Here is a 14,233-nt window from a genome sequence, read left to right on the forward strand (position 1 = left end):
ATTCCTCCTAGATCAAATCAACAAAGATCTCCTCACACTTCACCTCAAACTCAGCAACAAGATGCACCCGGCACTTTGGGACAAATCCAAACAACTTGCCGTCTGGAGAGCCGAAACACAGACCACCCTCAAGACAGACACGCACACCAACAAACTCCGAAGACTACAAGAACGCCAGAAACAAACCCCTCCACCCTCACAGCAACACATGAAACAAACAGTGCATAACATCTCAGATAGGATCCTCACCAAAGCTGAAACCGATGTCCTTTCCAAAGACTTCAACTTTGCAGTCACTCCCAAATACATCCCCACTGAGACCATTATATGCGGAGTTGAAACCAGCCTGACCAAAATCAACCCCGATGACGCTAACAAAATCAGACTCGAAATCACCAACATCCTCTGCAGCAGCAAGCCACCCAAAAGCAACTTACCCAAAGAGGAACAGACAGCACTACTTAACCTGAAAAAAGATACCAGCATAATAATCCTACCAGCAGACAAGGGCAACGCCACGGTGGTTATGAACACATCTGACTACCAAACCAAATTAACCAACCTACTCCAAGACCCTGCATACAAGCCCCTAAAACAGACCCCACCACCTACCTAGAAAAACCACTAGATCCAAAATAAAAGCCTCCCCATCAGCGAAGAAATCCAACAAAGAATCATTCCCAGAGAGAAATCATCCAGATGCCCTAAGCTCTACGACCTCCCAAGATACACAAAGAAGGAACCCCACTCAGACCCATAGTCAGCTCCATAGGCTCACCTCTACAAAACCTAGCCAAATTTCTCGCCAAACAACTACAGCCCTATGCAGAATCCATCGCCTCACACGTAAAAACTCATTCCAGTTCATAGAGATCATAAAGAAACAAAACTTACAGCCCAGCGACCTACTCGTGAGCTTTGATGTCATATCCTCTTCACCCAAGTGCCAATCAAAGAAGCCTTGACAGCTATCCAAAACAAATATAACCCCCAAGCACATCCTAGATCTGACCAACCACTGCCTATCCAACACATACTTCATCTATAACGGACAAAAATACAAACAAATAGAAGGCGCACCCATGGGATCACCCTCTCACCTGTCATTGCCAACCTCTACATGGAACACTTTGAAACCCAAGCACTAGAAAATCTGATCACAAACCCAAACTCTGGCTCAGATACGTAGACGACACCTTCATAATCTGGCCACACGGAAAGAAAAACTTGAAAACTTCCTCACACACCTCAATAGCCTACACCCCAAAATTCAGTTCACCATGGAAACAGAAGTTATCAACCAACTTCCGTTCCTTCATGTCTTACTCTACAAGAAACCCAATGGCTCCCTAGGACACACCATCTACCAGAAGAAAACACACACAAACCGCTATCTGCATGCACTCTCACACCACCACCCAGCACAGATCAACTCCGTAGCCAAGACACTCATCTCTAGAACAAAAAGCTTAGCTGACGCACAACACCTAAAACCGAACTACACACTCTCACAAACGTACTAACATCCAATGGATTCCAGAGAAATAAGATTACCAAACTAATCCAAAAGAACCCCGCACTAAAACCCAAGACAGAGAGCAAGAAAATGGCACAGCCCTCCTCCCATATATAAAAGGCACCACAGACAGAATCAGCAAGATCCTCCACAAACATAACATCAAGACAACATTCTGCACAAACCAAAAAATATCCACCATCCTAAGAAACCCCAAAGACAAAATTGAGTTAGAAAATCAAGGAGTATATGAAATCCCATGCACCGCCTGCCCCACCACATACATTGGACAAACCAACAGAAGAATAAGTGCACGATTGAAGAACACAAGAACTCATTCAAAAGAGGAACCAACTTCTTCCCTGGTCCAACACTTTAAAGTCACAGGACACGATATTGACTTTAAAAAGACCAGAACTATCGCCAAAACTGAACACTTTAACAACAGAATAATCAGAGAAGCCATCGAGATAGAAAAACGCCCACACAGCATGAACAAACGAGATGATACCTCCGCCTACCAGCCATTTGGAAACCTGCCCTTATTGACAAACGTGTCCCTAACACGAGGAATGACACCAGACCCACACTCACGAGGTCCACACAGGATGTCACCACCACACATCCACCCAGAAAGCACACCCAAACCCACACTGATCAGGAAGCACGACCAAGGACCAGAAGCCAGACCGCAGCTGCAACATTAGCCACTTCAAACCCTCCAATCCATACATGCAGCAGACTGACACCCACTACGAAGATGTAGCACGACCACGAACACGAAGCCAAACAGCAGCAGTGCAGCTCACCAGCTCAAATCCCCCTGCAGCACAGATTAGACTGAGCACAACCAAGCCCCCACCAACACAGGACACACCCCCAGCCAATCAGAGCACAGATAAAACCCCATCCAATCAGAGCACAGCCAAGCTCCCACCCAATCAGTTCAAACCCCCACTAGCAGTTAAAAGGAAGAAACAGCTGCGATCACACATTGCTCCCAGAAGCACGAAGCTGAAGCCTGAAGATGACGAATGAGACTTCGTCGAAACGTCGCCAAGACACTTCCAATTTTACACGGGAGAAAACCCGAACAACCAAAGACCTATATACAAACACCCGTGAAAACCTCAGAAAACAAATATATATATATATATATATATATATATATATATATATATATATATATATATATATATATATATATATATATTTGAATCACCCGTGCAGCATTCCAAAAATCTTACAGTGGGATAGGCTTGCTGTCTGCCTTCTCTCCCCTGCAGGCATTTTGAAGAGGAGATGCAGAGACTGTCACCAGCGTTCAATAAATAATCAAGACTCGGAGAAAGGTTTCGCCTCCCCCCCCTTTTCAAATATTCTTTGCTGCTTTTGCTAATGATCCATGATGTTGGTCATAAACAAGCCATTTGAAGGCTCCAGTCAATTTTGGTTCTTCGAGAACTTGGTTTCTTTATCTCTATTCACACTTATCTTTACCCCACCAGTAGTCCATGGTGTTGCAAGCAGCATAATCCGAGTTCATCTCTCTCTCTCTCTCTCTCTCTCTCTCTCTCTCTCTCTCCACACACACACACACACACACACACACATACACCAGACCAGGGTGCTGATCAGCAGTTTCTGACAGGTTCTGTAGAACCGGTAGCGGAAATTTTGAGTAGTTCGGAGAACCGGCAAATAGCACCTCTGGCTGGCCCCACAGTGGGGTGGGAATGGAGATTTTGCGGTATCCTTCCCCCAGGAGTGGGGAGGGAATGGAGATTTTGCAATATCCTTCCCCTGCCAGGCCCACCAAGCCACGCCCATCAAGCCACACCACACCCACCAAGCCTACAGAGCCAGTAGTAAAAAAAATTGAATTCCACCACTGAGAGAGAGAGACAAGACACACACACACACACACACACACACACACACACACACACACACACACACACACACACACGTATGCCCAGTTGATTGCAGGAAAAGAAGTGTTGCATCCAGCAGGCCCAGTGGGTGGGGACTGCTGTGCTCCAGGGAGATTAGATGAAGCAAGACACGGGGAGGGGTTGTTAATTTAACCCACAGAAAATTCATGGGGACGGGAGGGAGAACCGCAGAACCTCCAAAAAGATCATCCAGCCAATCCACCCTGATCGAGCAAGGCCTTCCTTGGCATTGCAGAGTGGCCACTTGTCATTCAGATTGATTGTGGAGCCATTTTAAAGATTAAAAGAGAGAGAGAGAGGAAATTAGGGGTTCAAATTGGAGGAACATCCAGGGCACCTTTAGAATAGGTAGGCAGACCAAAAAAAAAAATCACAGGCTGTCTGTCTTTCGGACAGGATGAGACGTTAATCTCCGTAAATGATTGGGTCAAGTTCAAGGGTGCCCGTTTGATGAAATCCTAGATCTGGTAATCTATTTGTTCTCTTTTCCTCACTTTGCTAACGCGGTAATATATTTCCCCTTCTCTCTTTGATGACGCATCAAGCCACCTGCCCCCAGATAGACTACTCCTGAGCCTGGAAGAATATCAGACTAACCAACAGAATAACAGAGTTGGAAGGGACCTTGGAGGTCTTCTAGTCCAACCCCCCCTGCTCAAGCAGGAATCCCTATACCACTGATGGTTAACCTTTTCGGCACCGAGTGCGGAAACTGGAGTGCCAAGACATATGCATGCGCACACTGGAGCACTAGAACCCGGAAGAGAGCAGCTGGATAGTGCGCATGCACGCCGGACCAACTGACAGAACCCAGATGAGCAGCTGGTGACACTGCAGGTGCCCACAAAGAGGGATGTGTGTGCCACCTCTGGCACGCATGCCATAGGTTCATCATCACGGCCCTATAGCATTTCAGACAAGTGGTTTTCTAATCCCTTCTTAAAAACCTCCAGTGATGGAGAAAACAGGCTCCTTTAAGTTCCTTTCAAGGCTACAACAGGAGCACATCTGAGGGGGGGGGGGCTTGCAGAGTCCCATCCATGCCACAAGCAACACACGGCTTTATTTCTCCAGATAAAGGTTAAGGTTCCCCTCGCACATACGTGCTAGTCGTTCCCGACTCTAGGGGGCAGTACTCATCTCCGTTTCAAAGCCGAAGAGCCAGCGCTGTCCGAAGACGTCTCCGTGGTCATGTGGCCGGCCTGACTTAACGCCAAAGGCGCACGGAACACTGTTCCCTTCCCACCAAAGGTGGTCCCTATTTTTTCTACTTGCATTTTTTACCTGGTTTCAAACGGCTAGACTGGCACACGTCATGGGAGCTCACCCCGTTACGCGGCGCTAGGGATTCGAATCACTGAACTGCTGACCTTTCGATCGGCAAGCTCAGCGTCTTAGCCACTGAGCCACCACATCCCTTTCTCCAGATAGAGCACTCCTAATACGCCAGTGGGAGGCTCTTATCTGAAGGAGGAGCCCAACCAGCCTTGGCCATCTCAGCACCATCTCCAGTGCCCTGGAGGAGGTCCCACCAGTTCCTTTGTCAGCTCCCGCATTTGAGAATTGAACAGGAAAGAGTACAAGAACAAGCTGCCAGGCGTGACATCTTCCTGTTGGCCAGGCTACATACAAGCCTCTTCATGCCACCAATCTTGCCTGCTGTCAAGGAAGCAGAGCGAAGGAGGAAGGAAAACGAAAGGATTAAAACAGTTGGACTGTTCAGTCATTTCCTCTGCGGGAGCCTCACGAGCTGAAAATGGGAGTGAACCCTCCCAAAAAGGGTTTTTTTTTTCCCCTGTAGCGCCTTCCTCCTGGTTTCAGTGATGTTCCTGAACTCAGGATCGGGAGGCGAGCTTGGCATGGGAGACCCGCCTGATTCTGGGCTCCAAAGAGGGTAATTTGAACTGGAAATGCTGTAATTCAAACCCAAAATACTTCTGGAATCGCTAGATCTCTTGAGGCAAGATCGGGAACCCGCATTTTGACACACACACCCCAAACAATGCACACCTCTAATCCTAACACCTCAGGCCTGCTTTCTTCTCCTTAATTCCGAGCTTGCATGTTTCCTCTGAGCCCTCCTGCTTGAGTTCTCCTCCTGCTGAAAAACCCACCCCCATCTAGACTTTTTTAAAAAAATCTATCCCCTTTTCTTTCTTTCCATTACTTCCCGCATCTGTTCTGCACATTTGATAACAACTGAAAAAGTGGGCTGGGTAGAAACGGTTAAATTATTAAACCTGGTTTTTTTAAAAAACAAAAAAAACAAACTCTCCCAAGGAAACACACTAATGAAGGCACGAACTTAATGAGCTTAAGCAGTTGCCAAGGTTGTTAAGCAAATCACTGCAATTATTAAGTGAGTTTCACATCAATTCATGACTTTCCTTTTCTTTTTTGTTGCCAAGGTTGTTAAGCAAATCACTGCAATTATTAAGTGAGTTTCACATCAATTCATGACTTTCCTTTTCTTTTTTTGTTGCCAAGGTTGTTAAGCAAATCACTGCAATTATTAAGTGAGTTTCACATCAATTCATGACTTTCCTTTTCTTTTTTTGTTGCCAAGGTTGTTAAGCAAATCACTGCAATTATTAAGTGAGTTTCACATCAATTCATGACTTTCCTTTTCTTTTTTTGTTGGCAAGGTTGTTAAGCAAATCACTGCAATTATTAAGTGAGTTTCACATCAATTCATGACTTTCCTTTTCTTTTTTGTTGCCAAGGTTGTTAAGCAAATCACTGCAATTATTAAGTGAGTTTCACATCAATTCATGACTTTCCTTTTCTTTTTTTGTTGCCAAGGTTGTTAAGCAAATCACTGCAATTATTAAGTGAGTCTGTCTTCCACCCCTGATTTTACTCGTTAGGAGCTGGTTGGCAATCAGACAACTCTGGGATACTACAACCATCCTAAAGACATATGGGTTGCTAGGTGCCTAAATTTTTGAGCAAGGACTTGTCACAAATCGCTTTCTGCAGTGATGTTGTAACGTTGAACAACCGCTAAATGAATGGTAGTTAAATACTCTAGAAAGAGTGCAGAGAAGAGCAACAAAGATGATTAGGGGACTGGAGGCTAAAACATATGAAGAACGGTTGCAGGAACTGGGTATGTCTAGTTTAACAAAAAGGACTAGGGGAGACATGATAGTAGTCCAATATCTCAGGGGCTGCCACAAAGAAGAGGGAGTCGGGCTGTTCTCCAAAGCACCTGAGGGCAGAACAAGAAGCAATGGGTGGAAACTGATCAAGGAGAGAAGCAACTTAGAACTAAGGAGAAATTTCCTGACAGTTAGAACAATTAATAAGTGGAACGACTTGCCTTCAGAAGTTGTGAATGCTCCAACACTGGAAATTTTTAAGAAAATGTTGGATAACCATCTGACTGAGATGGTGTAGGGTTTCCTGCCTGGGCAGGGGGTTGGACTAGAAGGCCTCCAAGGTCCCTTCCAACTCTGATGTTATGTTATGTTAAGTAGAGGGCTATGGTTCAGTGAGCAAGCAAGAACTGAAGTTAAGAGAGGGAGGAGCCTGAGATGTTGCAGGAGGAGCCAAAACAGAATGGGCGGGGCCATCAAAATCAGGGCAGAGTCAGAGGTTCAATTTTCCTGGACTTTCAACAGGAAAACCCGAGTTTGTCTCAAAGGCATCTCTAGGGGCCTTTTGTGAACAATTTTTCGGCTTTGAAGAAACCCAAGTTGGGGAGAAAGGCCTGGTGGCCGTGAAGAAGTCACTGGAAGGAGAGAAACTCAAACTTGCAAGGGTGGTGTCCCTCTCCAACTAGGATTCACAAGCTCATCGGTCCCCCAAAAGTATGATATTCTAATGGCATGTCAGGTGGGAAGGCTGACCCCCATTCAATGCAAAATAGCAGCAGTGTGCCCACCCAGACAGAAAACATATGTCTTTCTTGCCGGGCTGCAGAGATTTTCAACCGTACGGATTAAAAACAAGAGCGTAACCTTTGTCTCTGATGGCACCAGCTGTTTGATTCCAGCTGGCACCATAAGTTTTCCAGGCTGCTGGGTGGATATCTCTGGTTCAAAAAATAGAAACTCTCTATTATAATCTACGGATTATACAAAGCCTCTGCATGGATGAGGTCTTAATTTTCAAGAGGACATCTGTTGGAGGCTGTGGAAGCCCTGGTTCTTTGAGAGCTTCTCCAAGACTCCAGCTTCTGCTCCCTTTGCATCTAAAATACTGAAAAGCTTTGCGTTATGGGAAGAATTCTTAAAAATAAGAATTACCGTACTGTAACCTCTGGGTTGCCTTCCTGTCCCACATGCTCTGGTAGACAAATGGATCCGATCAAAACTGCCTTGATAGCACAGAAAGACCTGAGAATTTTGCATCACGGTGCTCTGTTGGACAAATGTTTTAAATATTTTGCATTTGGAGGGTGGCTAGAGGCATGAACTGGATGAGGTTTGCCTGTTCAAAATTCAACCAGCAAGTAGGAAGCATCTGGGGGAGAGCAAGTCCTTTGACCGTTTTTGAAATTTCCTGACAGTTAGAACAATTAATAAGTGGAACGACTTGCCTTCAGAAGTTGTGAATGCTCCAACACTGGAAATTTTTAAGAAAATGTTGGATAACCATCTGACTGAGATGGTGTAGGGTTTCCTGCCTGGGCAGGGGGTTGGACTAGAAGGCCTCCAAGGTCCCTTCCAACTCTGATGTTATGTTATGTTAAGTAGAGGGCTATGGTTCAGTGAGCAAGCAAGAACTGAAGTTAAGAGAGGGAGGAGCCTGAGATGTTGCAGGAGGAGCCAAAACAGAATGGGCGGGGCCATCAAAATCAGGGCAGAGTCAGAGGTTCAATTTTCCTGGACTTTCAACAGGAAAACCCGAGTTTGTCTCAAAGGCATCTCTAGGGGCCTTTTGTGAACAATTTTTCGGCTTTGAAGAAACCCAAGTTGGGGAGAAAGGCCTGGTGGCCGTGAAGAAGTCACTGGAAGGAGAGAAACTCAAACTTGCAAGGGTGGTGTCCCTCTCCAACTAGGATTCACAAGCTCATCGGTCCCCCAAAAGTATGATATTCTAATGGCATGTCAGGTGGGAAGGCTGACCCCCATTCAATGCAAAATAGCAGCAGTGTGCCCACCCAGACAGAAAACATATGTCTTTCTTGCCGGGCTGCAGAGATTTTCAACCGTACGGATTAAAAACAAGAGCGTAACCTTTGTCTCTGATGGCACCAGCTGTTTGATTCCAGCTGGCACCATAAGTTTTCCAGGCTGCTGGGTGGATATCTCTGGTTCAAAAAATAGAAACTCTCTATTATAATCTACGGATTATACAAAGCCTCTGCATGGATGAGGTCTTAATTTTCAAGAGGACATCTGTTGGAGGCTGTGGAAGCCCTGGTTCTTTGAGAGCTTCTCCAGACTCCAGTTAACACTTCAGTGGTATTAATTCAGGGCATTAAGAATAACCCCACGAAATAAAGAAAGAAAGAAAGAAAGAAAGAAAGAAAGAAAGAAAGAAAGAAAGAAAGAAAGAAAGAAAGAAAGAAAGAAAGAAAGAAAGAAAGAAAGAAAGAAAGAAAGAAAGAAAGAAAGAAAGAAAGAAAGAAAGAAAGAAAGAAAGAAAGAAAGAAAGAAAGAAAGAAAGAAAGAAAGAAAGAAAGAAAGAAAGAAAGAAAGAAAGAAAGAAAGAAAGAAAGAAAGAAAGAAAGAAAGAAAGAAAGAAAGAAAGAAAGAAAGAAAGAAAGAAAGAAAGAAAGAAAGAAAGAAAGAAAGAAAGAAAGAAAGAAAGAAAGAAAGAAAGAAAGAAAGAAAGAAAGAAAGAAAGAAAGAAAGAAAGAAAGAAAGAAAGAAAGAAAGAAAGAAAGAAAGAAAGAAAGAAAGAAAGAAAGAAAGAAAGAAAGAAAGAAAGAAAGAAAGAAAGAAAGAAAGAAAGAAAGAAAGAAAGAAAGAAAGAAAGAAAGAAAGAAAGAAAGAAAGAAAGAAAGAAAGAAAGAAAGAAAGAAAGAAAGAAAGAAAGAAAGAAAGAAAGAAAGAAAGAAAGAAAGAAAGAAAGAAAGAAAGAAAGAAAGAAAGAAAGAAAGAAAGAAAGAAAGAAAGAAAGAAAGAAAGAAAGAAAGAAAGAAAGAAAGAAAGAAAGAAAGAAAGAAAGAAAGAAAGAAAGAAAGAAAGAAAGAAAGAAAGAAAGAAAGAAAGAAAGAAAGAAAGAAAGAAAGAAAGAAAGAAAGAAAGAAAGAAAGAAAGAAAGAAAGAAAGAAAGAAAGAAAGAAAGAAAGAAAGAAAGAAAGAAAGAAAGAAAGAAAGAAAGAAAGAAAGAAAGAAAGAAAGAAAGAAAGAAAGAAAGAAAGAAAGAAAGAAAGAAAGAAAGAAAGAAAGAAAGAAAGAAAGAAAGAAAGAAAGAAAGAAAGAAAGAAAGAAAGAAAGAAAGAAAGAAAGAAAGAAAGAAAGAAAGAAAGAAAGAAAGAAAGAAAGAAAGAAAGAAAGAAAGAAAGAAAGAAAGAAAGAAAGAAAGAAAGAAAAAAAGAAAGAAAGAAAGAAAGAAAGAAAGAAAGAAAGAAAGAAAGAAAGAAAGAAAGAAAGAAAGAAAAAAAGAAAGAAAGAAAGAAAGAAAGAAAGAAAGAAAGAAAGAAAGAAAGAAAGAAAGGAAGAAAGAAAGAAAGAAAGAAAGAAAGTAAGAAACAAAGTAAGAAAGAAAGAAAGAAAGAAAGAAAAAAAGAAAGAAAGAAAAAAAGAAAGAAAGAAAGAAAGAAAGAAAGAAAGAAAGAAAGAAAGAAAGAAAGAAAGAAAGAAAGAAAGAAAGAAAGAAAGAAAGAAAGAAAGAAAGAAAGAAAGAAAGAAAGAAAGCTGGTAGACAAATGGATCCGATCAAAACTGCCTTGATAGCACAGAAAGACCTGAGAATTTTGCATCACGGTGCTCTGTTGGACAAATGTTTTAAATATTTTGCATTTGGAGGGTGGCTAGAGGCATGAACTGGATGAGGTTTGCCTGTTCAAAATTCAACCAGCAAGTAGGAAGCATCTGGGGGAGAGCAAGTCCTTTGACCGTTTTTGAAATTTCCTGCTCCCATCTTTGTAATCGTGGCAAAAATCTTTAGGATTTCAAATCCACAGGCCTCAAAGTGGCCAAAGTTGGACATCCCTGACTTATGCATTTAATTATGGCCTAAAAGGAAGAAATGAAAACCACTGGGCTCAAAACAACCTCTCTTTTTTTAAAAAAAAAAGAAGCTAACATTTGTGTATACATAGCAATTACAATATGATCTATTATATTTTTATATATAATATATCTATTATATTACAATATGATCTATTATATTTCAGTATATATAATATTATATAATGGAAAATATATAATATGTATAATGGAAAATATATAATGAAAGTATATATAATATTGTATAAAGAAGTGGAAAAATTACGATTATGTATATCTAAATGGTGATATCTTTATTACAACCAATTCCGTTGTATAGATGATGTACAATGACAATAAAGGCTATTATTACTATTACTATTACTATTATTATTATTGTATGTAAAGTATATTGACTCACCGTATGTATATATGTATGTATGTATGTGTATGTATGTATATGTATGTATGTATATGTATATGTATGTTATATATATATATATATACACACACACACATATACATATAAATTGTTCGGGAGCAGAATAAAATTATTCTCTGCTTTCTGAGGGCAGACTGCATAGTATTGCCTCATTTTCTGACACAATTTTGGGGAATTGTGGCCTAGAATCGGAGTTGCCTCATGAATAGAACGATGATTACAGGTGTGTGCAGGTATATTATTCCTCGCTTAATTTTTTGGGGAGATGTTTAAATTGGCACCAGGTTCCAGAGCTTTTAAATTATATTGTGATTTAAAGCTGAGGTGAATTTATGAGGCACAAAAATCCCCCCCACCAAAAAAACCACACAAACACACATAACTCCCCCCCCCACTTTTTCTCTCACCTGAACCCTTTGCCTCAAACTAGGGGCGTCTGGTCTCCTAGCAACCTCAAGATGGCCTCCCCGCACCGGGCGGATCTCTGGTTCTTGTAGTCTCCGCCGCCTAAGCCTCTCAGCATGGCGTCCCAACTCGGAACTACATTTCCCGAGAGGCGCCGCGGGGGGACGAGGGAAGCGGGGCCAGGCGGGACGGCGTCTACCTGGGCGAGGTGAGAGGCGTCGCCGCGGGGGTCGACGGGAAGGGTAGTTTCCCGCCCAATGCGCGGGCGGGCCGCGGCGGGGCCGGCGGGACTACAAATCCCAGGGAAGAGCGGGCGGACGCGAGGTAGGGCCGCCGTCTCAGGGCGGGGGGTACGAACGGGAGCCGGTCGCGCGGTTGGCGGCCGCCGCCAACGGCTGCTCCTGCGCCCGCGCGCTCAGGTGAGGCCGCGAGGAGGGAGGGGGGCGCGGTGGGCGGGGCTAGCGGCGGCCCCGCCCTTTGTGGGGGGGGTATCGCGGGCGATCTCGGGTCCGAGGGGCTCCTGGAGTGGCTTATGGGGACAGGTGTCCCGCTCTGGCCTTGGGGGAAGGAATGGCATGTCAGTTTCGCTTGCAGGGCTCGGGATTACAGCACCCAGCATCCCCAGCCCCCCTCCAGGGAATGGGGCTCCTGCTCCCCGCCAACAGACATGCAGAAATCGTTGCCGCCTTCCTTATGCAAGACTTTGCACATGCGTAGGAATCCATACCCATCCTCCCCTGCCTGCTTGGCCCTTTTAAAGCCTAGCACCCATCCTCCCCTGCCTGCATGGGCTTTTTAAGATCTAGCACCCATCCTCCCCTGTCTGCTTGGCTTATTTAAAGTCTAGCACCCATCCTCCCCTGCCTGCATGGGCTTTTTAAGGTCTAGCACCCATCCTCCCCTGTCTGCTTGGCTTATTTAAAGTCTAGCACCCATCCTCCCCTTCCTGCATGGGCTTTTTAAGGTCTAGCACCCATCCTCCCCTGTCTGCTTGGCTTATTTAAAGCCTAGCACCCATCCTCCCCTGCCTGCATGGGCTTTTTAAGATCTAGCACCCATCCTCCCCTGTCTGCTTGGCTTATTTAAAGTCTAGCACCCATCCTCCACTGCCTGCATGGGCTTTTTAAGGTCTAGCACCCATCCTCTCCTGTCTGCTTGGCTCATTTAAAGTCTAGCACCCATCCTCCCCTGCCTGCATGGGCTTTTTAAGATCTAGCACCCATCCTCCCCTGTCTGCTTGGCTCATTTAAAGTCTAGCACCCATCCTCCCCTGCCTGCATGGGCTTTTTAAGATCTAGCACCCATCCTCCCCTGTCTGCTTGGCTTATTTAAAGTCTAGCATCCATCCTCCACTGCCTGCTTGGCCCTTTTAAAGTCTAGCACCCATCCTGCCCTGCTCACCTTTCCCAATGCCATGCCTTCTAGATCAGTGGGACTACCATACCCATCCTCCCTCCCTTTCCAGCCCGTCTCAATGCAGTGCCTTCCAGATCTGCGGGAATGCAACGCCTATCATCCCCCACCGGCTTGGTTATGAAACGTGTTACTTTCTTGGGGGAGGTGAGGCCACTCTGCCCATCGTCCCCTATCGGCACGGCCTCCTCCGCTTTCCCATTCAGGGCCCAACCAGAAGGTACATTTCCCATCGTTCCCAGCCAGGCTGACCCGAGAGGTTGCTATTCACACGTGTAATATTATGTCTCTGATTGCCGCTTAGGAACTCGGCTCTTCTGCTCGGTTGTCTTTGGCAATTTTTAATTTGGAGTCCAGTTTTTAATACCTTTTATATGGAATGAGGAGGAGGAGGAGGAGGAGGCAGCCGGGGTGGGGATCCCCCTACTCACAGCTATCTGAGCTGCTCTAAAACTTGGTTTGGGCTGAAAAAGCAGAAACAGGAAGTTAGAATAGAATAGAATTCTTTATTGGCCAAGTGTAATTGGACACACAAGGAATTTGTCTTGGTGCATATGCTCTCAGTGAATAGAATAGAATAGAATAGAATAGAATAGAATAGAATAGAATAGAATAGAATAGAATTTTTTTATTGGCCAAGTGTGATTGGACACACAAGGAATTTGTCTTGGTGCATATGCTCTCAGTGTATATAAAAGAAAAGATACATTCATCAAGAATCATAAGATACAACACTTAATGATAGTTATAGGATACAAATAAGCAACCAGGAAACAATATCAGTATAAATCATAAGGATGTAAGCAACAAAGTTACAGTCATAAGTGGAAGGAGATGGGTGATGGGAACGATGAGAAGATTAATAGTAGTGCAGATTTAGTAAATGGTTTGACAGTTTTGAGAGAATTATTTATTCAGCAGAGTGATGGCCTTCGGGAAGAAACTGTCCTTGTGTCTAGTTGTTCTGGTGTGCAGTGCTCTGTAGCGTCGTTTTGAGGGTAAGAGTTGAAACAGTTTATGTCCAGGATGCGAGGGGTCTGTAAATATTTTCCCAGCCCTCTTTTTGACTCGTGCAGTATACAGGTCCTCAATAAAAGGCAGGTTGGTAGCCATTGTTTTTTCTGCAGTTCTAATGATCCTCTGAAGTCTGTGTTTGTCTTGTTGGGTTGCCGAACCAAACCAGACAGTTATAGAGGTGCAGATGACAGTTGCCGCTGGAGGGGGACTGACCCTTTGCAGGAACTAGCTAACCAGGTGCAAGAAACATGGAAAAAAAAATCCCCCCAAAAATACAACTGGCATCTTAAGCGTGCAAAGTTATACTTCCTTTCCCTTATGCGGCCAAAGGCCACCTTAAAGGAGGTGTCACAAGACTTCCTGTAAAGTTAAGGTGGTG

General features: G+C 43.9%; 1 protein-coding gene across 1 annotated transcript in view; it reads left to right on the forward strand.

Annotated features, from left to right (window-relative positions):
* The first annotated feature begins 11,733 nt into the window (after positions 1–11,733).
* Positions 11,734–14,233, forward strand: part of C18H1orf159 (chromosome 18 C1orf159 homolog) — a 29,736-nt gene continuing 27,236 nt past the window's right edge. The window contains exon 1 of the mRNA XM_058161018.1: positions 11,734–11,843. The gene's annotated coding sequence lies outside the window, so the exon portion shown is untranslated. The remainder of the gene's footprint in view (positions 11,844–14,233) is intronic.

The sequence above is a fragment of the Ahaetulla prasina genome, chromosome 18, assembly GCF_028640845.1.
Source record: "Ahaetulla prasina isolate Xishuangbanna chromosome 18, ASM2864084v1, whole genome shotgun sequence".
Lineage (NCBI taxonomy): Eukaryota > Metazoa > Chordata > Lepidosauria > Squamata > Colubridae > Ahaetulla > Ahaetulla prasina.